General features: G+C 40.4%; 1 pseudogene across 1 annotated transcript in view; it reads right to left on the reverse strand.

Moving 5' to 3' along the window:
- Positions 1 to 13,720: 13,720 nt before the first annotated feature.
- Positions 13,721 to 24,901, reverse strand: part of LOC310819882 (cytochrome P450 3A27-like) — a 186,679-nt pseudogene continuing 175,498 nt past the window's right edge. The window contains exons 8-14 of the transcript in view: positions 24,686 to 24,813; positions 24,494 to 24,563; positions 24,087 to 24,247; positions 21,108 to 21,327; positions 20,742 to 20,904; positions 20,048 to 20,156; positions 13,721 to 13,764 (exon numbers count right to left, since the gene is read on the reverse strand). The product of the transcript in view is annotated as a cytochrome P450 3A27-like (transcript). The remainder of the gene's footprint in view (positions 13,765 to 20,047; positions 20,157 to 20,741; positions 20,905 to 21,107; positions 21,328 to 24,086; positions 24,248 to 24,493; positions 24,564 to 24,685; positions 24,814 to 24,901) is intronic.

A 24,901-nucleotide genomic window follows, 5' to 3' on the forward strand; every position in this document is an offset into this window, starting at 1 on the left:
TTATTTCCAACTGGACAATCCTCTCCTCCAAATCCTTTTTGTTATTTTCCTGCGTCTTTTGAATGCGACTGAGTATTGCATTGCATTCATTCACTTTCTCAGTGTCTCTATCCAACACTTTCCTCTTCCTCTCCATATTATCTTTAAGATGGTTGACTATCTTCCTCTTCCTCTCCACCATTTCTCTGTCCTTGTCCACCATTTCTCTGTCCTTGTCCACCCTCTCTCTCTCCTCCTTCAGCCTCTCCTTCTCTGCATCGGTGTGCTCCTTCACCTTATGCAGAAGGTTTTGGGCTCCCTCCACCTCTTCCGCTCTCTCCTCCATCTCCCTCCTCCAACCCTCCTTCTCTTCCTTTCTTTCTTTAGCCACTCTGGCCCTCTCTCTCGTGTGCCTGGCCCGTCTTGATGTCCTCTGTGGGAGTGGGGTGTAGGCTGCGAAAGCTGCCGGTCCTGCTGCCTCCATCATCAGGGCAGCCTGATCCTCTTTACACTCCTGTGGACATACAGTGAACACACTACAGGTGCAGTCTCGAGAATGTCTCTATGAATGTATTTGTCTTTTCTGAGTATAAAACCATTCAATTGTCTCCAGTGATCTTTACATATTGTCTATGTTTAGCCATCCTGAATGGGGTGAGTGGGTAGTTATCAAATACAGTAGCATAGGGCTTTGAAACTTCCTGATGGAGATGACAGACACAATGACAGGGAAACGTCAAGAAATATGATTGCGTTAGATAACAGGCTTCCCTCGCAAAGAGATTGCGGTACCTCACAATGTTCTCAAGAATAGGCTGTTGCGTTCCCAATTTCCCAAAAGGGGCTCTCTAGTTTTGCCTTTAAAAAAGGCCTACATCTACCTTTTATTCAACATATCCGACACAATTTATATTGCAAATCATGTAGGCCTGTACGGTAAGTAATTGTAGGCCCTTTGCAAAGTCAACTTACGACTTACTTAAGGAAAGGTCCTGTCGATTAAGACCTATTAGTGCCAACTATGTTTGGTTATATTTTAGATAGGGCCTACCTGAAAACATCAAATTAACCATTTTGATATTGTTCTGTCAATCATCTTTCTTCGATAGTCCATCCTCTATAGGTTATTTATAAAGCTGTCTCGTTTTAATGTTGATCTTTAAAATGGTTGATTTTGCAGCCACATTTCTCTCTGTAACAACGATTGAGCTCGTCCCGTTTCACTTTTTAGGCTGTTACGCTGCTCTTTCACTGACAAACAGCTGTTTTTGGAATTAAGCGCTCACCGAAATTACCGCGATTTGACTTGATGTTGGGATCAAACTGTCTGCCGAGTCGGATGAATTACTTCCCAGAGATCTAACAACAAAGAGTAGCCAATTAAGGGTATTTCTTTGCAGTAGGTCTAGGTCCTGATTGTGGGGGAAATGTTGCTTTGAATTGTAGGCTACTTTGACTGGACGATAACATACGAATACAAACAAGTGTACAGTAACATGTTGTCACCACGGATGATAGAGCTTGATTTCATTAAATTTGATTAATTTTCAGCCCTGCTTCTTACAGCTTTGCGTTTACTTGAAGGCAGTTCACGGACTTGAGGTAGGCTGAAAATATACAGGAGCTTGTCGGTCTAGTGCTTATTCGATTAAGGTAGGGGGGATCTGCGCGAAGCCCACACATCGTGTCGCTCACCGGCCCCGCAGCCCACAGATCGACCGGCCCACCAGCAGCCATGGCACAGCCCTTTACACAACATTTAGGCAGCACCCCCTCTCGAAAGATACATCCTACGTCCTTGGACATTTGGCCCAAGTATTGGGGCAATTTAATATAAAGTATTCCCGTTTATTTAAACTAAAATAGAGCAAGGCAAACTTACCTGCGGCGGGTCCCACCAGTTTTTCTCCATTGTGTTGAAATGTAATTGAATCTATTTCCACTAATGAGCGTAACACATTACAAATGACAACCAGCAAAGGCTATTTGACAACAACTGGAGGTTCAAGTGACCAAAGTGACTTTTACATAAATTTACGTCATTGCTAGCAGCGTCATCAAGACAACAGCATTATGACGCAGGAGATATTTATTTGATTACAGATATGCTCATGTTGTTTCTTGGAAAATATACGTCGTTGGGATTAATCATCATCATATTATTAATTAATAGACAAAACACAGACATAGATATAGGTATATAGATCAGTGGTAGGGGCTCGGGGTCGTTTCTGGACATGGCCCTCCATTGTAATTTACATTTACATTCATGGCATTTAGCAGACGCCTTTATCCAAAGCGACTTACAACAATACATTTGTTTAAGTAATTGAATCATCTATCCAACAGTCATCATAAGACAAAGTAATCAATGCTCACACCAGGGGCCATAGGCAGTCGGCTATTTCATTTTATTTGTATTAGCAGGAGAGAACTTGTACAAGGGGGGTAGCGGGGATGAAGAGGTCTCTGGGTGGGGTTGGGGTTAGGGTTAGTATAGGGGGGGGGATAAATGGAAAACATACTCGTGGTTCAGGTATTAACTGCCAATGAACTTAGTTGGAACAATACAAATTACAATGTAAAACAATAACAATATAATATCAACATTTCAGTATTATATCAAAATAATGATTTAGAAATATGGTACAACCTGTGAGCTGCCTGGTTGCCTTGGCAACGGTAAACTACAGCGCTGTTCATCAGCGGTTCGGGCTCTGGCTCTAACCGTCTACCTTCTCTTAACCGTTAGGAGAAAACGAAGAAAAACAAAGAAAATGTAAACTACAAAACACTCTAACATTAAATCCTACACATACATCTGTATCAGTGGAGTCAGGCAAACGTTACACCAGACTCCCTTCGACATGTTTTGTCAGGTGTCATTTGACAACAACCACTCATCGTAAACGGCAAGCTAGTGCTAACTCGTCCTCGTTTAGGATACCAAGCTAGCGCAATTACCGCTAACAAACTACAAACTTCATATGCTACTATGCCTAACGGTACACTAAATAGAAACCCTAACCCTACATTAATGACAAACTGTATTAATGCTTATGCTTAAGAATAAATGGAAAACACACTAGTGAGTCGTCTGGTCCTCAGTCTTTACTGGTTCAGGTATTAACTGCCAACTGAAGAACGCAGCGCAAGCCACAGCTTATATACCCGCAGGTGATCTAGTGCCTTTTATACTCCAAATAGAAATGCGTGAAATTGAATGGGGGGAGTCTGTAAACATGCAAGATAAAGTGCATACATATAAAATAACACATTTGGGCGATTCTTCAACTACAGGCACTTTTGGCCTTGTGAACTTGAGGGGAAAAAAAATGTTCAAATCTAAATTGTCACAGTCTAATAGGTTAATATAAGTAGTCTAGTTTCATGATCCATAAGAGAACGCACTAACATTACAAGACAAATTGATATTTTTTTTTACATATTGTCCGACCCGCATTGAACAAATGTAATTTCCATCATATGTAAACATTTGATTATTATTTAAAAAAAGTATGATATACATAATTTCTCAACAGTGTAAGACCACTTTCACACATAGTTTTACCAGTTTATACCTATATTGCAATTACCATACATTTGTGGATTAGGTAAATTAATTGAGATGAGGACCAAACACAAAGCTTACATCAACCACAACCTGAAATATAATATTGGATTGGTTAGATACATTTCAGGAAATAACTACTTGTGTTATTACATTAAGTGGAACATTATCCCATAAACTATGCAGAAGTTTTTAATGAGTGATTAGAATTTTGTAACTATTTTTTAAAAAAGGTATGAGGTGGTGGAAATGACTGGGTCATTTCTGGGTCATTTCTGGGTCAACCCCTCTTTCTTTTTTCCTCAGGTATCTCTCCCTGTCTCTTTTCAGTCGCTCTTCATATTTGACAGGGTCCTCTTTTATTCTGTCCCTATAGGCCTGAGACCTTTCTGCAGTAGAGGTCCGTGGCATCTTAAAAATAGATGAAAATGCATTTCAACAAATATGCATTTGAATAAAACATTAACATTGTACATTTTAATAAATAAATTACACATATGTAGCCTCACAATCTATGAATTGCACCTTGTAAGCATAAATGTAATTTCCACCTCACCTTTGTCATTTCCACCCAAGAAGGTAATGTGTTGGAAATGACGGAGGTGGAAATGACAATCTTACAGTATTGTAACGACCCTGTGTAAGGCCCGTTAGCAGCTCCGCCAAGGGAGTTAACTCTCTTGGTGTTGTGGCTAGCGCGGCCGGTTTGTAAGCGGAAGGTTGCGAGTTCGATACCCGCTTAAGGCAAGCTACTCTACCCCGCCGTTCGTTACAGTATTTTGTAAGAAAATCCAAGCTAGCATCACAGATTAGCTATGAATTGGTACCTAGCATTTCATGCATGCAAAATACATCTATGTACGTTAAAAAATCGATTTATTTACAAACTCAATTGATGTTACGTCATGTTTGGAAATGACATACAATAAAAATATTTTCATTTCAAGCAATATTTACCTTGAGTTTTCTTCAAAAGTTGGTGAAGAAATCCAAAATATCCTCCATATCAGACATGTGCTGTGATGTAACTGTTCATCTCCATAGAAACTACCCAAACCATCTTTCACACAAACCTTTTAAAGGGACATTACAGTGTTGTGGTGGAAATGATGGCAATACTGTGGGACAACTACATTTTGTATATAAAATCACATAAATAGTTGTTTGACCTTAAATACCCCAATTATGTGTTGATTATTTTACTGATACTTTATTCAGTCACATTTAAAAAAAATAGATAAATAATTTTTTTACACTTCATTTTCATTATTGAAGATCGGAAGTCTGGGTGTGGGACAGGCACAAAACAGCAATATTTGCATCTATAACGATGTTGAAAAAGGTGAAAAAATCATCATAGACTACCGGTAAAAAGTTCCTAAAGTACTTTCATTGTAAAGATAACTATGAAAGTGTGAATATTCCCTTTTTTTTTTTTTTTTTTATAAAATATGATCAAAGGACATGAAAGTGCCCGTAGTCTAAGAATCGCCCATTTACGTAAGTGGCCAATTACATATAAATATCCTATGTGCCACATAAACAGTGGAAAAAGCAGTGAAGCCCTTAGCAGACATAGGGGAAAATGTACAGTATATACAAACATGTACAGGAGCAGGACGTATTGTGTCTCTGTTAACACAGTTGTGTCATGTGTAATTGTGTTAAATGATCCATAATAAGTGCTGTCCAGTTTCCTCTATATTATATATAACATGGTGAATAACTCTTCAGATATTTCTTTAAGGCCAATATCAGATATATCTGTCAAGCTCTAATTACAATGAGCTGTCCTCCCATTTCTACCTCCATCAGCCTCCTGTTGCACAGTAATGAGTGATAAAGACACCTGATGACAAGGATGAGAAATGTAAAGATCACGGTTTCATCCAAGGCCCATCTACCTTTCATTCAAATTATGCTAAGATTATTATCATTGGTGATTTTAACCTACATGTGGACTGACTCGACAGCCATGGATTTGATGAATCTCTTGAATTCTACGGACTTTATTCAGTGAGTTACTGGGCTCACCCATAACCACTGCCACACCCTGGACCTAGTGATTACAAAGGGTCTTACTCCTGTTGCACCCTCTTTATCTAGCCATGTCGCTGAGCAGATGAGATTCATGATGATGAATATGAATAGTACACCATCAACAGCTTCCTCCTGTGATAATGATTTAGTAACCAGCTTCAACACCAAACTAAGGGCAACTATCGACTCTGTAGCACCAGTCAAACAGTTTGATTGATTTCCTGGTGAAATGCATTGCGGACATATGGATGTCACAGAACTAGTCATTGGAGCAAAAACCGAAAGAGAGAAACTGTCTGCATACTTAAAGACACTTCTACTTACAGTAACACTAAGCACCAGGCAAAAAACAGAGGTGTCACCATTGACTCAGATCTTAATTTTGAAACCCATATCAAGAATGTGACTAAAACATATTTGTATCACTTAAAGAAGAGTAAGTAAGTTTGTCGGAAATCTGCCATCGTGGAGAAATTCTGTCTGAAGTTGTCCAAACGACAACATCCTCCCTTATAATAATATATCCCCCCGAAATGAACTTGCAGTGTTGGACATTAGCTGTTGTGTTTCTGCATGCGCACACGATTGGAAGAGGCAGCCCTCAGAGACAGAAAGGTGAGTCCACTCCCCTAGAACACCCCTGGCAGTAACAACATGTTTATATGCAAACCGAGTGTCCAGGTAGGACACTCCATTTTAAAAAGCGTGTTTTCCGAACCAAAACAGTGTTTGTAAATGAAATATTTATTTCAAGGGATCTCGTTCCCTGATCGCTACCGATTAAAGATAGTCATTACAACCTTTAGGAAGCTTTTAAAAAGGTTGAATATTACATGGACCTTTACAGAACACAGCTGTAAAGGTGCAACCTTTCCTCTCCCAGGCTGACACTGAGAGACGAATGCATGCTTGTATTACTAGCAGCCTTGATTACTGTAACACTCTCCTGTCTGGTCGACCAAAGAAAGCTCTTGGCAAATGATACAGAATGCAGCAGCACGAGTCAGATGGAGAGCACATATCATACAAGTCTCTGCACTGATAACCTGTTCGTTTTATAATTTATTTTAAGATAATTGTATTAGTTTAGAAATCACTCTATGGTCACGCACACCACTGCATGTCAGACATGCTTTTAAGGTATATACCCTGTAGATCCCTCAGGTCCTCAGGTACTGGCCTTTTAACTATTCTGAAGATTCCAACAACACCTATCTACTTCCTGTTTCAAATGAATAATACTGGGCAGAAGTCTGCACAGGGATGCTACAGACACATTACCACACTGCAAAATACTGTCACCTATCTAACCATCTGTTCCAAAGCAATAGTAATAGATACTGTAGGAGTCTGCAGTGAACAGGGGTTACACACTCATCAGTACCCTCTAAAATACTGTCACTATCATATTTCCTGTTCCACATGAATAGTACTATATAGGAGTCTGCAGAGGGGTTACCTTGTTGGGAAACAGTGTCTATCTCCTCCTGCAGCTTGGTCATAATGTGAGGGCTGGTTGCCAGATTGTAGGCCAGGAAGGACAGAGAGCTACTGGTGGTCTCATAGAGTGTTTCCACAGTGTAATGAAATCGATAGCTTCATTTATTAAGCACAAAATGATTGAGACTGAAAGCTATATGGAGGCAGTTGTACCGACTGTGAGGAACAGTGAGCTGAAGATGTCAAACTTGAGCATTTTCTTGATGTTGGTCACAAAGGGGTCAGAGGGGTTGTGGAGGGAGTCGATGTCGACACTGAATGAAGTGCTGACGACCACATCCATACTGTATGGTCCAAAGAACCTGGAACACAACCACAAAATCTTTGACCACCAGAACCACAACCACAAAATTAAAGGGGGAGTTCACTGAAATTACAAATTCACCTTATCTTCTCGGAGAGAAATACTCACTCTTTTAGTTCAATGGGCTCTTCGTTATCGGCCGTCTTCTTCAGATTGCTGACCAAATTACCAGAGTGCTGCTTCATGATCCCGAACATCTGAGTTGGGAAGGATACATGGAAAAATATGATGATTGATACATGGATTAATATGTGCAAAACATGGGTTAATATCATGTTTGAAACAGGAATTATTTTAATGTTTATATAGCCTGAGAATATACATTCATACAGGATACATTATGTATATAGTCAAGGAATAAGTGACTCCAAAGATGAACTATTATTCTAAACTCTGTCATCTGACCACTGAACTTATCTAAGATAAGATTAAATATACTTTGTTGTCCCGGATGGAAATTTGTCTTAGACAATTAAAGTTGCTGCTTCACACAACAACAAACAACAATGAATACACACTATACACATAGTACAAATCACATAAACACACACACACACGTCAGAGTTGTTAGTCATTCATTTATTTGTGTTGTTGGAATGAATAAAAGAAGGAGAGGAGAGATGGGACTGTATCTCTTTGATCCGCCCACTGGTGAAGGAGGGAGACAGGACACTGCGGATCCGTCTCCATGCATCATCCTCAGCGATAAACACGGCGTCATACAGAGGCCCGTTGAGATAAAAATAACAATGATTATATACTGCAAAATTAACCGAATATTAATAATGCTATAATAACAATGATATTATCTATTTAATGAGCCCTTATGTTTTTTTCCCCATACAACAACTTCAATTTAGCGTATTACCCTCCTGTTAGTGAAAAGGGAGTAGCATTCCTTGATGAGGATGGTTTTGATCATGGCTGTGTCCATGATACACAGGACGGGCTGACGGCCATCATAGATCCTACAGACCAGCAAAAACAAAGATAGTTAGATATACACTCACCCAACACTTTATTAGGAACACTATACTAATACTAGGTAGAGCCTCCCTTTGCTCTCAAAACAGCCTCAATTCTTCGTGACATTGATTCCTTTGAGATTCTGGTCAATGATGACATGATTGCATCACGCAATTCCTGCACATTTTTCAGGTGCACTTTCAAGATGTGAATCTCCCGTTGTGCCACATCCCAAAGATGTTCTATTGGATTCAGATCCGGTGACAAGGAAGGCCACTGAAGAACACTGAACTCATTGTCATGTTCATGAAACCAGTTTAAGACGACTTTTGCTTTGTGACATGGTGCATTATCATGCTGGAAGTAGCCATTAGAAGGTGGGTAAATTGTGGCCATGAAGGGATGCACATGGTCAGCAACAATACTTAAATAGGCTGTGGCATTCAAGCAAATATACCGTAGATAGAGACAGACAGACCCATCACAGATCCTGCACTCTTTGAAAAAGTGCTACCTAGAACCAAAAAGGGTTCTTCTTCCACTGTCCCTTTGAAGAAACCTTTTGGGTTCCATGTAAAACCCTTTCCACAGAAGGTTATACAGTACCGTGCGTAAGTAATGGGACAGTGAAGCATTTTTTCTTCTGTTTGGATTTGAAATAAAAACGTAGAGATTTTTATTTTTTATATAATGTACATATTGGTTTATCATTCAGAAATTCCAACACTTTTATGCATAATCCCCCTATTTCAGGCTACACAAAAGTGATAGGACAATTGGCTTGACAAGTGTGTTCGTCAGGTGTGTTCCGTCACATAATTTGTGCAGTCTGCTATTGGTGTCTTGTCAACATGAGGACCAAAGAGATGTTATTGAAAGTCAGGGAAGCCATTATGATGCTGAAATATCAGAAAAAAAATAAACATAGCCAAAACCTTAAACCTACCAAAATCAACAGTTTGGAACTTCATTTAACTTCATTAAAAGGAAAGAAAGCACTGGTGAGCTCAGAAATCGCAAATTACCTAGTAGGCCAAGGAAGACTTCCAGTGGATAACCAAAGAGTGCTCACCATAATTGAGAATCATTTATTTACATCTTGTCAGTCCAAGTACAAGTAAATGGCTCCAAACTCATTGGACAGCATTTCATCATACAGCAGGACAATGACCCAAAACATACTGCCATAGGAACTAGGGAATTTTTCAGGGCCAAAAAGTGGAAAGTTGTTGACTGGCCAAGTCAGTCTCCAGATTTAAATCCTATAGAACATGCATTTCATTTGCTCAAGAGGAGACTTAGGGCAAAACATCCTAAAAAAACAACAACAGTCGCTGCAACATAGCATTACCAGAGAAGATACCCAGCGTCTGGTTGGGTCAATGGGTCACAGACTTTTGCACTTTTGCATACAAAGGATTGGGGACCAAATACTAAACATGAGTGCTTAATTTAGACATTTGATAATGCAAAAGAAGGAAAAATGCTTGGGCACCAAAATGGCTAGAGCCAGCCCTGATTAACAGAACCTTTATCGTGCGCACAACATCACATTAATGCCCATAGGAAGAATGAGAATAGAGTATCAACAAAATAACCAATTTAACACAATTTAAAACAACATACGTCTGTAAGTTTTAACCATACGTTAACGTGCGTCAAGGACAACGCGGGAGAATGATGCCCGTGATGGGCCTAACCCAAAACTCAAAGAATATCTCGCTGTCCCTCTCCTTAAATATCATTCCCAACAAAGGACAAGGTGTTAGATACATTACAATAGCAAAGGAATTGACAAATGGTGAAAGCTGAAAAATCTGAAACATAGTCAAAACCTTAGACTTGCCAAAATCAAGCACTGATGAGCTCAGCAATCGCAAATGGCTGAGGCTTCACTGCAAGATGCAAACCACTAGTTATTCTTAAAAAGGATAGTCGGGTTACAGTTTGCTAAGAAGTACCTAAAAAGCCTGCAGAGGTGTGGAAAAAAGTCTTGTGGACAGATAAGATGAATATTATCAGAGTGATTGCAAGAGGAAAGTTTGGAGAAAAAAGGATCTGCCCAAGGTTTACAGCATACCATCTCATCTGTGAAACATGGTGGAGGGGATGCTATGGTTTGGGCATGTATAGCTGCCACTAGAACTTGCTAACTTATCATAATTGATGATGTTACTGCTGACAGTAGCAGCAGAATGTATTCTGAAGTGTACAGAAATATCTTGTCTGGTCGAGTAAAAACAATGCTTCCAAATTCATTGGATGGCGCTTCATCATACAGTAAGACATTGACCCAAAACATACTGCCATTGGAGCTAGGGAGATTTTCAGGGCGAAAAAGTGGAAAGTCCTTGACTGGCCATGTCAATGTTTGGATTTAAATCCTACTGAACATGCATTTCATTTTCTGATGGTAAGATTTTGGGCAAAAAGACCTGGCAAAAAGATGGCTGGCCTGGCAGAATATCACCAGAGAAGATACCCAGCACCTGGTGGGGTCAATGGGTCCCAGACGGTTATTGCATACAAAGTATTGTCAACCAAATACTAAACATTAGTGCATCATTTCGACCATGTATACCAATACTAGACAAAAGAAAAGAAAAGAATCTAGCAAAAGCAAACTATGTTCTGACAGGGTTTGACTCATCTAATACGACATCAGATCTGGATAGGTTCCTTGATTTCCTCTGAAAGGTGACATAGGCATGAAAACATGTACACAACATCAAGAAGAAACCATTGATTAAAGCCAAATCAATTGACAGAGGCATGGCAGAAAATGTGTGTTGTCTCTTTAAAAGAAATGTTAAAAATCTCTTTGTTTTCCCTGAATGAAACAAAGCACAGGTGTTTAAAAGGCCAGCCCCACCCCTGATTACAATGATCCACACATGGAGACAGCCAAAGCAACATAGATCAATAAGACATCGCACATGTCACACCAGAATGTGTGTTGGCAAGTGTGTGCCCTTATAGCCAGGATCCACTCTCTGGTCACATCTCCCTGATGTTGGTTATGAAGAACTTTATCAAACGTTTGGATTTGAAATTAAACAATTACTACAAGGTTAAAGTAGAGATTCTCAGCTTTTATTTGATGGTATTTGTATACACATTGGTTTCACCATTTAGAAATTACCCCACTTTTTATGCATAATCCCCCTATTTCAGTGTACCCAAAAGTAATGGGACAGACTTATCAAATGTCCAAATGAAGCAGTCATGTTTAGTATTTAGTGGACAATCCACTAGTATTTAGTGGACAATAACTGCCTGAAGTCTGCAACCCACTAACCTCACCAGACGCTGGGCATCTTCTTTGGTGATGCTCTGCTAGGCCTGTACTGCAGCCATCTTTAGTTGTTGTTTGTTTTGAGGTCTTTTTGCCTAAATTCTTATCATTAGGGAAATGTAATGCATGTTCAATTGAATTTTAATCTGAAGATTGACTTGGCCAATCAAGATCTTTCCACTAGTTGCTATGGCAGTGTTTTGGGTCATTGTTTTATTGTATGGTGTGGCTCCATCCAATGCATTTGGAGGCATTTGCTTGCACTCAAGCAGACAAGATGTTTCTGTGCACTTCAGAATACTTTCTGCTGCTGCCGTCAGCAGGTACAATCATCAATTAAGACAAGTTAGCAAGTTCTAATGGCAACTATACATGCCCACACCTAACACCCCCTGCACCATGTTTCACAGATGAGGTGGTATGCTGTGGATCTTGGGCAGATCCTTTTTTCTCCAAACTTTTGTCACTCTAGTCCATGATAATATTCATCTCATCTGTCCACAATATCTTTTACGAGACCTTTGCAGGCTTTTTAGGTACTCTTTTTTAGCAAACTGTGACCATCCTTTTTGATGATAACTAGTGGTTTTTGATGATAAATGTGTCTTCCTCTTAGTTATAAACAAACCAGAATTAAATGCATAGGTCTATGTATGGATGGATGGATGGATGTTGTCATTGGAACAGCTGGAAGACTTTCTCTGCATCCCCGAAAAAACACATGTACGCAAGCACGCACAAACACACACACACACACGCACGCACGCACGCACACACACACACACACACACACACACACACACACACACAGGCATGTTTAAGATATGCGTAGCCCATGTTTATTAGTTGACTTAGTTGTGGGGTTAGTTTAGATACAGCGCACGATGCAACAAACAGGTATAATATCAGCACACCTCAGCATTGCTACACCCACGTGCTACCACAGGGAACTGGTACCCGCATAGTTAGATATGGTGGTCCCACACCAGAGAGAACTGGTATGTTCCAGATCATTATACGAGGTAACTAGCTAGTAAATTATTAATTACTAGAAAGTGCTCAGTAGTCCTAGGGCTACAAACACAAGCTGACCAACCCTCCTGCAAACAGGGTGCTAATATTTCTCAATATTACCATGTCAAAGCTAGCCAAGGTTCTCAGCTGTCCGGAAACAACAAGTAACTTAGTTAGCCGTCCGTCCCAAGTGCTAGCTGTAGCCTACACATGTGACCTTGCAAGTTCTAATAATAACCTGAGGAATTATTGTCGAGCTAGGGTTCAACAATAACAAAAACTTGAGAGCTCACAGGTTAGCCTGCTAGCTCAGAGAGTTAACAGGTGCTCAGAAGGTGAAAATCATCGTTGAGCTGAACCGTAGGATTCTATCAGAGACAATCTAACGCCCCGTGAGAATCATAGGCTGAGGTGTACCCAGCTACAACAACACAACTACAGTACACTTCAGACAGTCAGAGAGTGAAGAGTGGAAAGGATGAAATGGTGCGCTTGTAGCATCCCTTTATTGGGACAGGTGATAGGCGTTGCTATCACTTGCAAGTGTGTACGAGGTGTGATTCTGTGAATCAAGATGTAAGTACAGTGCTCTCGGAAAGTATTCAGACCCCTTCACTTTTTCCACATTTTGTGATGTTACAGCCTTTTTCCTCATCAATCTACACACAATACCCCATAATGACAAAGCAAAAACAGGTTTTTAGAAATTGTTGCTAATTTATTCAAAATAAAAAACTGAAATATCACCTTTACATACGTATTCAGACCCTTTACGTTTTTTGTTGAAGCACCTTTGTCATTATTGCGTATTGTGTGTAGATTAATGAGGAAAAAATTTAATTTCATCTATTTTTGAATAAGGCTGTAACATAACATAATTCGGAAAAAGTGAAGGGGTCTGAATACTTTCAGAATGCACTGTATGTGCCTGTTGTAGTCCCATTGTGTGATTGGTGTGTGTACTGATTTCTGGCACAGGCCTTAACTGATCCAACAAGTTCACCAATCATCAATGGTGTGATATGAAGTTGATGGATTTTAATGTTACATGCTACACCAGTGCGACAGTGCGACATTGTTGACATTGCGCGGCTGCTGCAGCAGCAACGCAAAATGATTCTTGGAGTGCTGGTATCAATGCTTTTTGGACGCTTAAAAACATATTCAATTAGTTTCATAGTATGGTAAAGTAATAGAAACATAGATTATAGAAATACATACAATAGTGGTACCTGTATGAAAAACAAAGTGATTGTCCTCGTTTATAATTGGAGGTAGAGGACAAACCCCAACTCTAAGATATTCAGACTTGACAAGACTCTCAACATAAAACAATGTACAGAATCCATAAATTAGAAGTTCCTTGCAGAAACAGACTGGGAGGCTATTTCTTCTGCATCCACACGTGCAACTGGTCACGTTTCTGGTGTAAGAGTAAATACTGCCATCTAGGGTTTAGAGATGGTTAACAGGAAATGGATACATTATTTTACGGATGTACTTTAGGCCTACGTTTGAGTAATTTAGCAGAAGCTCTTATCCAGAGCGACTTAAAATAAATAGCTACATTCATCTTCAGCTACATACATCACGGTCATCACAAGTAAGACTTTCTATAATAATAAATGCCACAAGCAGTCACAGTGGTAGAGAAAGGAAGTCAATTTCATTTAATGTTCAACTTAATTTATTGAACTTAAGACAACTATATAAATTGATTTGCTATGTATCCCTAAATAGCGGCCAATTGTGTTGAGGTTTCCAGGCTAACGGTGTCGGCATGTGCAGTCCCCTGTCTTATCTCTGCACCCCCACACGCTCTCAGCCAGGGCCACATCAACAAGGCTTTTGACAGAAAGGCTCGTCCCCTGGTTTGCCTGATTGTGTACCAGCTGAGCCATCAGAGGAGTCGCTCTCAACGAGAACATGAGGGTTGGGGCATATCTGGAGCCATCGTTCATCTGAAATTAAAAAAGTAACATCAGAGGGGAGTGCAAGGGGAGACAAGAATTGGACAAATTCAACTGAGAGTTGAAGGTCATGGACTAAATGCTATAGTAAAACTAGCAACAATCACCTTCATCTACTTAGTCTATAGGTTCTCTACCATCTCTCTAATCGTCACCATGCTCACCTTCTTCAATGTCTCCCTCTCCTGTTCTAGCTTCTCTTTTTCCAGACTCTGTTTCGCTCTTTCTTCAGCCACCATCACCAGGGCCTCTCTCCTCTTGATGGCCTCTATCTCTTTTTCCATCTGTTTCTTATCCTTTTTAAATGTCTCCTTCTCCTTCCACATCTTGAGCATTTCTCGCTCCACATCCTGCCCGTCTCTTTTGATTTTCATCCACTCCTTCTTTATTATTTGCTCCGACCTTCTCTGTCTTTCTAAGCATCTCCATTGAGGTCTCCTTTTCCTGCTCTAGCTTCTCCTTTTCCTGGCTCAGTTTAAGTCTTTCTTCGGCCTCCATCACCAGGGCCTCTCTCCTCTTGACTGCCTCCATTTCTTTTTCCATCTGTTTCTTGGCCATGAGAAATGTCTCCTTCTCCTTCCACATCCCAAGCATTTCTTGCTCCACCTTCTGCCCGTCTCTTTTGATTTTCATCCACTCCTTCTTTATCATTTGCAACTCTGCTCCGACCTTCTCTGTCTTTCTAAGCATCTCCTTTGAGGTCTCCTTCTCCTGCTCTAGCTTCTCCTTTTCCTGGCTCAGTTTAAGTCTTTCTTCGGCCTCCATCACCAGGGCCTCTCTCCTCTTGACTGCCTCCATTTCTTTTTCCATCTGTTTCTTGGCCTTGAGAAATGTCTCCTTCTCCTTCCACATCCTGAGCATTTCTTGCTCCACCTTCTGCCCGTCTCTTTTGATTTTCATCCACTCCTTCTTTATCATTTGCAACTCTGCTCCGACCTTCTCTGTCTTTCTAAGCATCTCCTTTGAGGTCTCCTTCTCCTGCTCTTCCTTCTCTTTTTCCTTGCTCAGTTTAAGTCTTTCTTCGGCCTCCATCACCAGGGCCTCTCTCCTCTTGACTGCCACCATATTTTTCTCCATCTCTTTCTCCATCTGTTTCTTGGCCTTGAGAAATGTCTCCTTCTCCTTCCACATCCTGAGCATTTCTTGCTCCACCTTCTGTCCGTCTCTTTGGATTTTCACGCTCTCCTTCCTCATCATATTTAACTCTGCCTCTGCCTTCTCAGCCTTTCTAAGTATCTCCTTTGAGGACTCCTTCTCTTTCTCAATCTCCATCATGAGGATCTTGATCCCACTGTCCATCTCCTCCCTCTCCCTATTGAACTCATTCCTGTCCTCCTGCAGTCTTTCTGCCTTTCTGGCCAGGATCTCCTCCTCCTGCCTAACTTTTTGGTCCCTTCTCTTTTGTTTCTCATATTCCTCTATCTTTTTCTCAAACTCTGCCTTCTCTGTCTTAATCCTCTCATGCTCCTTCCTGATATCCTCAATACTCATATATATTTTCACCTCCATTGTTTTTATGCACCTTCAGTAGATAGAACACAAACAAAAATGATTGAAATAATCTCCACACACCCATACTATAATGCAACAGGAATGTCAGAAAGATTCCCCAAATGAGAATGGTATAACAATCTTTGAGTTTGCCCTTCTGAATCAGTCAACAAATACCAGTACACCGATTGGCAGCAAAGAAATGTTATTATCTATAATGTGCGTTCGGCTGGCGTCATAATGGGTTTGGAATGACTATCATGGTAATTCACTGCCTAACAACTCTTATCAGCGTTCGATGCAATGGTTCGAAGTGACTTGGTCCTGTCAGAGGCCTATGTTAGAGTCAGCAAAAGCTTCCAGTGTGGGTTGGCTGGCTATGTTTGTTGACACGCCTTGAAATATAGTCTACAATTGTGGCCAACAGGTCAAATATCAGTGGCCATATAATGGGCACATTTTATTAACTGGAATCGGCCTGGTACAGGTAGGAGCCTATAGGCTAATAAGCAGAAGACCTCGGCAAAATTAAAATAGCCCTAATTCAATTCATGCATTTAGGTCTCTCATAATAATAATAAAAAATATATTTTATTTGGAATGTGTTTTTCATTTGTAGCCGACAATTTCAAAGCCTGTGCAGTTGAGTGCAATAGACACACAAACAAAAACACAAACAAAACACTAACAACAACAAGAGGACAGGACCTAAAGGAAGGCCTTTCTAAAGATGTGAGTTTTTAGGCATATAGAAATATCCAACGCTGAATTCGACTTAATGGGAATATCATCTCCTAGTGACAGATATCTCTCAGTGACATTTTTACGCGTCCCTTGTCCAAATGCTGTAAAGGTAGTCGGCCTATGCCGTCTCAAGTATTTACAAATACAAGTGTTATAAAACTATACTATATGTCAACTATACTACATCTCTGGCCTACATTAGCCTACCTCAGTCAGTAGGCTGTGTATAAGCGCCGAATCTTCCGGTTATAATCTCTTTATATCTCACTCTGGTAATACTGATTGCACAGGTTCAGGTTGCGTCTTAGCTCGTTATGCCACTAAACTAAAAGTTCAAGAACTTTGTGTATTATTGCAGAACATTCTCAATTCTGTGTACATATCAACGTCATAATGATACCAATAGCAACGCATTTTGGGTGGAATCCTAACTCCAAATCCGCGCGCGTAAATCTTGCATTCATGTCAATGGGAAATTGATTCGATTTACACGCGGATCTCGAGTTAGGATTCCACTGCAATACACATTTAAGTTTAAGTTCATTTGAATTTATAGTGCATTTTACCCACAATATACGGCTTACACAAAAGTAGCCTACAAGACAAATACAACATTTGAAAAAACATATTGCATAGAATCAAATTTGGGGATATACAGGGTTTTTTTCTTTATAAAGTACATTACAAACATAAAGTCTCATAAAGTACATTACAAATACGAAACAATTATTAGTCCTATTTTTTATTAGTAATAATAATAAGTATTTTATATTTAATACAAAATAGATTAAATGGTGAAATTGGTGTGTATAAATATAATAAACTTGACTCATAATCCGTATAGTGCTGTTTTTGGAGTAATTACTAATTACTAGTAATTACTAGTGTGTGCGGACTGCGCTCTCTGTCCCGTCTTTCTGCTGTGGGGCAGCGGAGCACTCTGCCCCATCGTTGCGAGGGGAACAACGTGAGCGTGATTGGCGTAAGCAGGGAAAACCTCACGCAAATTATATTGGGTATGAATTCTGCCTAGCAACAGGTGGCGAAAAACTATTAAACGCTAATGTCGTTAACGTGGTCTGACATGACAGGAAATAATCACAAAGCAATTCAGTTCATCTACTGTACGTCTATCGCTAATGCTAGCTAGCTAAAGTTTTCACAATGAATCGTGTAGATTATTTGTTGACCATGCGGTTCAGTACATTGCCTTTGGAAGAGAAGTTGGAGATAAAACGTTTAGGGCCAACAGGAATGGTTTGACAAAAAGAGATGGCTAACCGCTACCACCTCGAAACATGCGCTGTTCTGTTTCCCATGTATGATTTTTGGTGGAGACTATTTGGGCATCGGCTGGATTCAAAGACATTATACATCTGTCAGAACAGAACAGACACCAGCGACTGAACGGCCGTGACATGATTTCCATTGAAAATGCATTGATCCAGGGACAGACGGATTTCAACAGTAAAGTCATCGAGAGGTTTGCTGAAGCAACGAACCGCCGCGCTACTTTCCTATTCAAGTGAGCGGGTCTGTTTGGACATGTATGACAAATGGACAATGCGCCGTTCACTGTAGACTATATTGCTTTTGTTTTGTAGTCATTTTAAACGTTATACTACCTGTGATATAAAGTGGAGGACTAAATGTTACCTATAGGCCTAATATCTAGACAGTTGATGGGCACACTTGTTTACTTGTCGCTTTCAGAACCCTGGACTGGGCTCCGGCTGTATATTCATATAGTTCCGTTAATTAGCCTAGCCTACTTTCCGTGATTTAATGTGACTTTTGTAGTGTGTTATAGCCTCTGCACTGATGCTATTTATTTCACATTTAAAATAATACAATTGATAAAACCTGATTAAACTTTCCTACAAGTTAACGATGTGCCGAATGCTTGTATTTTGATTAAACATGCAAGTTATTGAAGACACGTGTCTGTCTCATCTTTTTACTTTGTTGCAGTATAGGCGTTCTGTGTCGCGCTGAAGCGTATGAAGTGTATTCAGTTATGGGGTTTACTGTACATACTTTTTCTCTGCACTGTTCCTGCTGCAGAGGATGCGTAAACGATTTTCCCATGTTGTTTTTTGGTTGTGGCCTGTGTTTATACATTTAGGCTATTAGTTGTATCCTACTTTTCAGTTTTACAAGTCAAATCTTATGACAGATGAGATGGCACTTCAACCGACAAAATACAGGTACATTTTGACCACTGCTGCACTACGATACCCATAGATAGACCCAATACATTGGTAACTGCACTACTTATACAGCTCATATACTGCTTATACTGTTCATACTGCATTCTATATTTATTCTGCTTATAATGTTACTGTTAATACATATATTGCTTATACTGCACTACTTATACTGCTCATATACTGCTTATACTGCTCATATACTGCTTATACTGCACTACTTATACTGCTCATATATTGCTTATACTGCTCTACCTGTATATATTGTTCACATTGCACTTTTCTGCTTTTTTGCACTTCTGGTTAGACGCTAACTGCATTTCGTTGTCTCTGTACTTGTACTCTGCACAATGACAATAAAGTTGAATCTAATCTAACACCTATTTATTGTCATGTTTTGATGGCATGTTGTTCATTCTCATGTTATGATTTAGTTTGTGATCATACACACGTTTTTAGCGTGATGATAGAGACCCACTACCAGACGAGTACAAAACATACACAAGTCACATGCAAATCCCTGCACTGCAGACGACAGACAACAACTGTCTCTGTACAACTAGTCCTGGACCTCCACTAATAGACAGATACAAAGAGAGCAGCATACAGTAGCAGCAGAGCCCAGAGGCGAGACGAGGCGAGGCGAGGCAAGTTTATTTATATAGCACATTTCATACACAGAGGCAATTCAAAGTGCTTTACGTAAAATAGATAAAAAGGAAAGAGCATGAAAGAAAAATTAGAATAAAAACGCATAAAAGACATAAAAAAAGAATAAAAGTCACAGTGCATTTTAGGGTCACAGTGCAATTATTAGCGCCAATTTAGTTTCAATTTAAGGCAAAAGCGAAGCCCTTTTTTTTTTTAAGCCCATTTTTGAAAGTAGCCAGTGTTGGGGCTGATCCTAGATCTATGTGTAACATAATAACTGAGAGACCTGCAGCAGGGCAGGTCCTCATCACTGGCTGTCTGCTTTGAGCTGGTTGTCGTTGGACTCCTGGCAGCGGAACAGCAGCTTGAGTTTGATGGGCCGTATGGGCATCAGAGTGTTCTGTAGGTCCATCTCAATGGGGATCTGGTGAGAGTTGACACACAGTTAAAATATGAAGGAACGAGTAAAACAGATGTCAGCGTTACACTATGAATGTTACCTAATACAGTGTCACTGTTACGTTCGGGTAGCATTGCACTATAAATTCAAATAAACTCAAACTCCTGGACAACCTCTCTTGGGTCGACATACATTAAAATGGCCCTATGAAGTCTCGAGGGAGTTTTGCAGAAATACAAATAGCTTTTTTTTAAATCTCACACTTCCATCATTTAGTAGGTAGCCTATACTGAGGATGATTGGCGCCTAGTACTGAAAAATGCAATCTGGGAAATTAAATGGGGAGTACATACTCATGCAGTACGCAAGTACAGAATTGTAGTATGGGGGTTCAAACCCGGGTCTCCCATGTGGAAGACACAAACGCTACTATTAAGCCAAGAGGACATCCTCAAGGTCTGAGGGCGACACTTCAGTTTACATGTCTCAGGCAGGGCTACCTCATCACGCGAGTGTGATTCCAAAATCACCTCTGCTACATATAGAAACGCAACAAAGTCATAGGTACAAAATTATATTTACAATCATTGTATCATTATTTTGTCTCACCTCTGTCTCTTTGCAGACGGTGAAGTTGAACCTCTGTAGAATCTCCACCATCGCCAGTTTCATCAATACCAGAGCGATTCGCATCCCGATACAGTTCCGTGGGCCCAACCCGAACGGCATGTAGGTGTATGGGTCGATGCTCTCCTTGTTCTCCTTACTGAACCTACACACGGAGAGTTCAGAGGAGGAGGGGTTAAAGAACATATCAATTAAATCACAGTAATATGATGGTTATACATGGTTGAAGAAACCTGTTTGTGTTTGGTCGTCGCATTTAGGTTTGTTTTATGGTTGTTTGTGGAACACTGCTCTTATCGTTGCTGTTGTGATTGATATTGTGGTTGTGGTTAAGATGTGGCCCATTACCTCTCTGGTTTGAACTCCTCTGGGTCTTCCCACACATCGGGGTCACGGTGCAAGGTCCAGATGGGTATCATGACGACCATACCCTTGGGGATGGTGATGCCGCTGATCTCAACAGATTTCTTGGCGACTCTTTCAAGTCGATGGGGTACAACCTGAGAGACTCGTTGATCACGCTGTCTAGATAGTCCATCTGCATCAGAGCCTCGTTCTGGAGAGGAGCCTGCACAGGGATATTACACTCACATGAGCACTAGTGATTGGTCGTTCACGTAGCCGTAGCCCAGAACTAACTCTTTTTCGTCGCAAATCTGAAGAGCTGTTAGTTTTTTGTGTTTTTTGGGGGGGAAATGAACACAGTACTATACTTATTCTAATCTGCATAGCCTAATTTCATGACACCCGCATACAGAACGCCATTACTTTCAATGTACGTGTGTACAAAAAAAATCGCTAAATAATGTTATCTTGATAGTTAGAAGAAAATACATTTAGATTCCTCTGAACAATGTAAATGATAGATGTACACAAGGATGAATCAGAAGTCAAAATGCCACTAAACTGGGCTGCTTTTAGTGGATTGACTGCTTGGAATACTGAATGTGCTACAGTCTATTATTTCCTATCACAGTCGACAGACTACAAGAAAACTGTCAGGTGGTTCAAATGTGAATAACTTGGTATCCATTCCATTAACTGTGGCCGGGCAGCACCGAACAGCCCAGAGAACATTACCATGGTGCTTTTGAATATTAGGTCCCTATCTGGCAAAACCTTTATTGATCTTATCTCAGAGCGAAAGCTGCACTGTAATGTTTTTATCTGAAACCTGGCTAAACATGAATGCATGTCAGTCTATTAGAAGTGGGGAAAAAATATATTTTCTCTCTATTATTTATCTAGCCATGTCGCTGAGCAGATGAGAATTTCATGATGAATATGAATATGAATAGTACACCATCAACAGCTTCCTCCTGTGATAATGATTTAGCAACCAGCTTCAACACCAAACTAAGGGCAACTATCGACTCTGTAGCACCAGTCAAACTGAAAAAGGCTGTGGCCAAATTTAAAAGAATTTGCAGAAAGTCTGAGCGGACAAAAACTGCAGGTCCACCTTGATATTCTTCGAGAGCATCTTTCTGCTTTTAATAAGGCAATAAAAAAACGCCAAGACAGACGGGATCATTTCTCAAAATTGATAATGAATCATAACAACTCAAACAGTGCTCTTTTCAACGATTGACAGCCTTATAAATCCCGCCCACAAGACACCTGGTGATCTGCTCTCCACCTACAAATGTGAGGAATTTGCAACATACTTCTGAGATAAGAGAACCAATATTAGGTGAGGAGGATCACTCAGGCAAGACCTGAAGATGTGTTTGATGACTTGTTACCCCACCTTCCACCACATGGAAGCACTATGAACTCTTTTGCAGTGGTCATACAGAAATGCTCAGCAAAGTGGGGGTCTGTTCATCTGCACCTAAAACTACCATGGTGAAACCCCTCCTGAAGAAAAGTAGACTCGCTAAGGACTGAAGAGTAGACTCTTCAGTCCTTAGTGATTTTAGGCCAATCTCCAACCTTCCCTTTTTAAGCAAAAAAATAATAATTCTTGAAAAAAAGGTGTTCAAACTGTTAAATAATCTCCTTCTTCCCAACTGTACCTTTGACATGTTCCAATCTGGCTTTTGTGCCGATCATAGCACTGAGATAGCACTATGTTGTTAAGTTATTAACTAGGTTCTTAATGACCTTAGAATTAATTAATTAATGCTGATGCCAAAATGCTCTTTGTCCTTGTCCTGGTCAAACTGTCTGCACACTTAAAGACACTACTTACAGTAACACTAAGCACCAGGCAAAATAACAAGGTGTTACCATTGACTCAGATCTTAATTTTGAAACCCATATCAAGAATGTGACTAAAACATATTTGTATCACTTAAAGAAGAGTAAGTAAGTTTGCCGGAAATCTGCCATCGTGGAGAAATTCTGTCTGAAGTTGTCCAAACAACAACATCCTCCCTAATAATAATATATCCCCCCGAATGTTGGACATTAGCTGTTGTGTTTCTGCATGCGCACACAATTGGGAGAGGCAGCCACCAGAGAAAGGTCAGTCTACTCCCCTAGAACACCCCTGGCACTAACAACATGTTTATATGCAAACCGAATGTCAGGTAGGACACTGCATTTTAAAAAGCGTGTTTTCCGAACCAAAACAGCGTTCGTAAATGAAATATTTATTCATAAGGGATTTATTATAAGGGATCTTGTTCCCTGATCGCTACCGATTAAAGATAGTCATTACAACCGTTAGGAAGCTTTTAGAAAGCTTGAATATTACATGGACCTTTACAGAACACAGCTGTAAAGGTGCAACCTTTCCTCTCCCAGGCTGACACTGAGAGACGAATGCATGCTTGTATTACTAGCAGCCTTGATTACTGTAACACTCTCCTGTCTGGTCGACCAAAGAAAGCTATTGGCAAATGATACAGAATGCAGCAGCACGAGTCAGATGGAGAGCACATATCACACAAGTCTCTGCACTGATTACCTGTTAGTTTTATAATTTATTTTAAGATAATTGAATTAGTTTAGAAATCACTCTATGGTCACGCACACTACTGCATGTCAGACATGCTTTTAAGGTATATACCCTGTAGATCCCTCAGGTCCTCAGGTACTGGCCTTTTAACTATTCTGAAGATTCCAACAACACCTATCTACTTCCTGTTTCAAATGAATAATACTGGGCAGAAGTCTGCACAGGGATGCTACAGACACATTAGCACACTGCAAAATACTGTCACCTATCTAACCATCTGTTCCAAAGCAATAGTAATAGATACTGTAGGAGTGTGCAGTGCACAGGGGTTACACACTCATCAGTACCCTCTAAAACACTGTCACTATCATATTTCCTGTTCCACATGAAAAGTATTATATAGGAGTCTGCAGAGGGGTTACCTTGTTGGGAAACACAGTGTCTATCTCCTCCTGCAGCTTGGTCATGATGTGAGGGTTGGTTGCCAGATTGTAGGCCAGGAAGGACAGAGAGCTACTGGTGGTCTCATAGCCAGCAAAGATGAACATCATTGTCTGGGACAAGATCTCATGGTCACTCAATCCTATGATGATGGAGAGAGGGGGAGAATGCGAGGGAGGAGAGGGAGAGTGGGAGAAATGGGGTGGTAGGTGTGAGAAAGGGACGAAGTAGAGTATTTCCACGGTGTGTTTGTAGGTATAGGTGTTTGAGGCAGGTACTGTATGTGTGTGTATTAGATGCTAGTATACAGTGTGTGTGTGTGTGTGTGTGTGTGTGTGTGTGTGTGTGTGTGTGTGTGTGTGTGTGTGTTTAAGGCAGGCACCTTTACTCTGCTCCTCTCCCTTTGAGTTGCTGTCTTTCTGCGAGTCTATCATCAGCTGCAGGAAATCTACCCGACTCTGGAAGCAGGCTTACGTCAGATCAAAATCACATGAGAACTACCAGATGCTACCAAATCTCTACAATTGTATTACACAATACTGGCTGAAGATCGTATATTTGATCAGTTATATTTACATACCTTCCTGGTGCTAGCCACGCGATTGGACTTGATCTTCTGAAAGACAGCGTAGAAGAAATCTGTGACCGAGGCAGGGAATAGGGATACCTCCATGTTTGCCATAACAGGACCCATGAAGGGGAAGAATGCTGGACGGACAGGAAATGCCACGGTTACAAACAGGAACAGGAAATACCATGATACGTGACTCCAATCCTATTCAATGCACAGCCCTGT

The sequence above is a fragment of the Argentina silus genome (assembly GCF_951799395.1).
Source record: "Argentina silus genome assembly, chromosome: 19".
Classification (NCBI taxonomy): domain Eukaryota; kingdom Metazoa; phylum Chordata; class Actinopteri; order Argentiniformes; family Argentinidae; genus Argentina; species Argentina silus.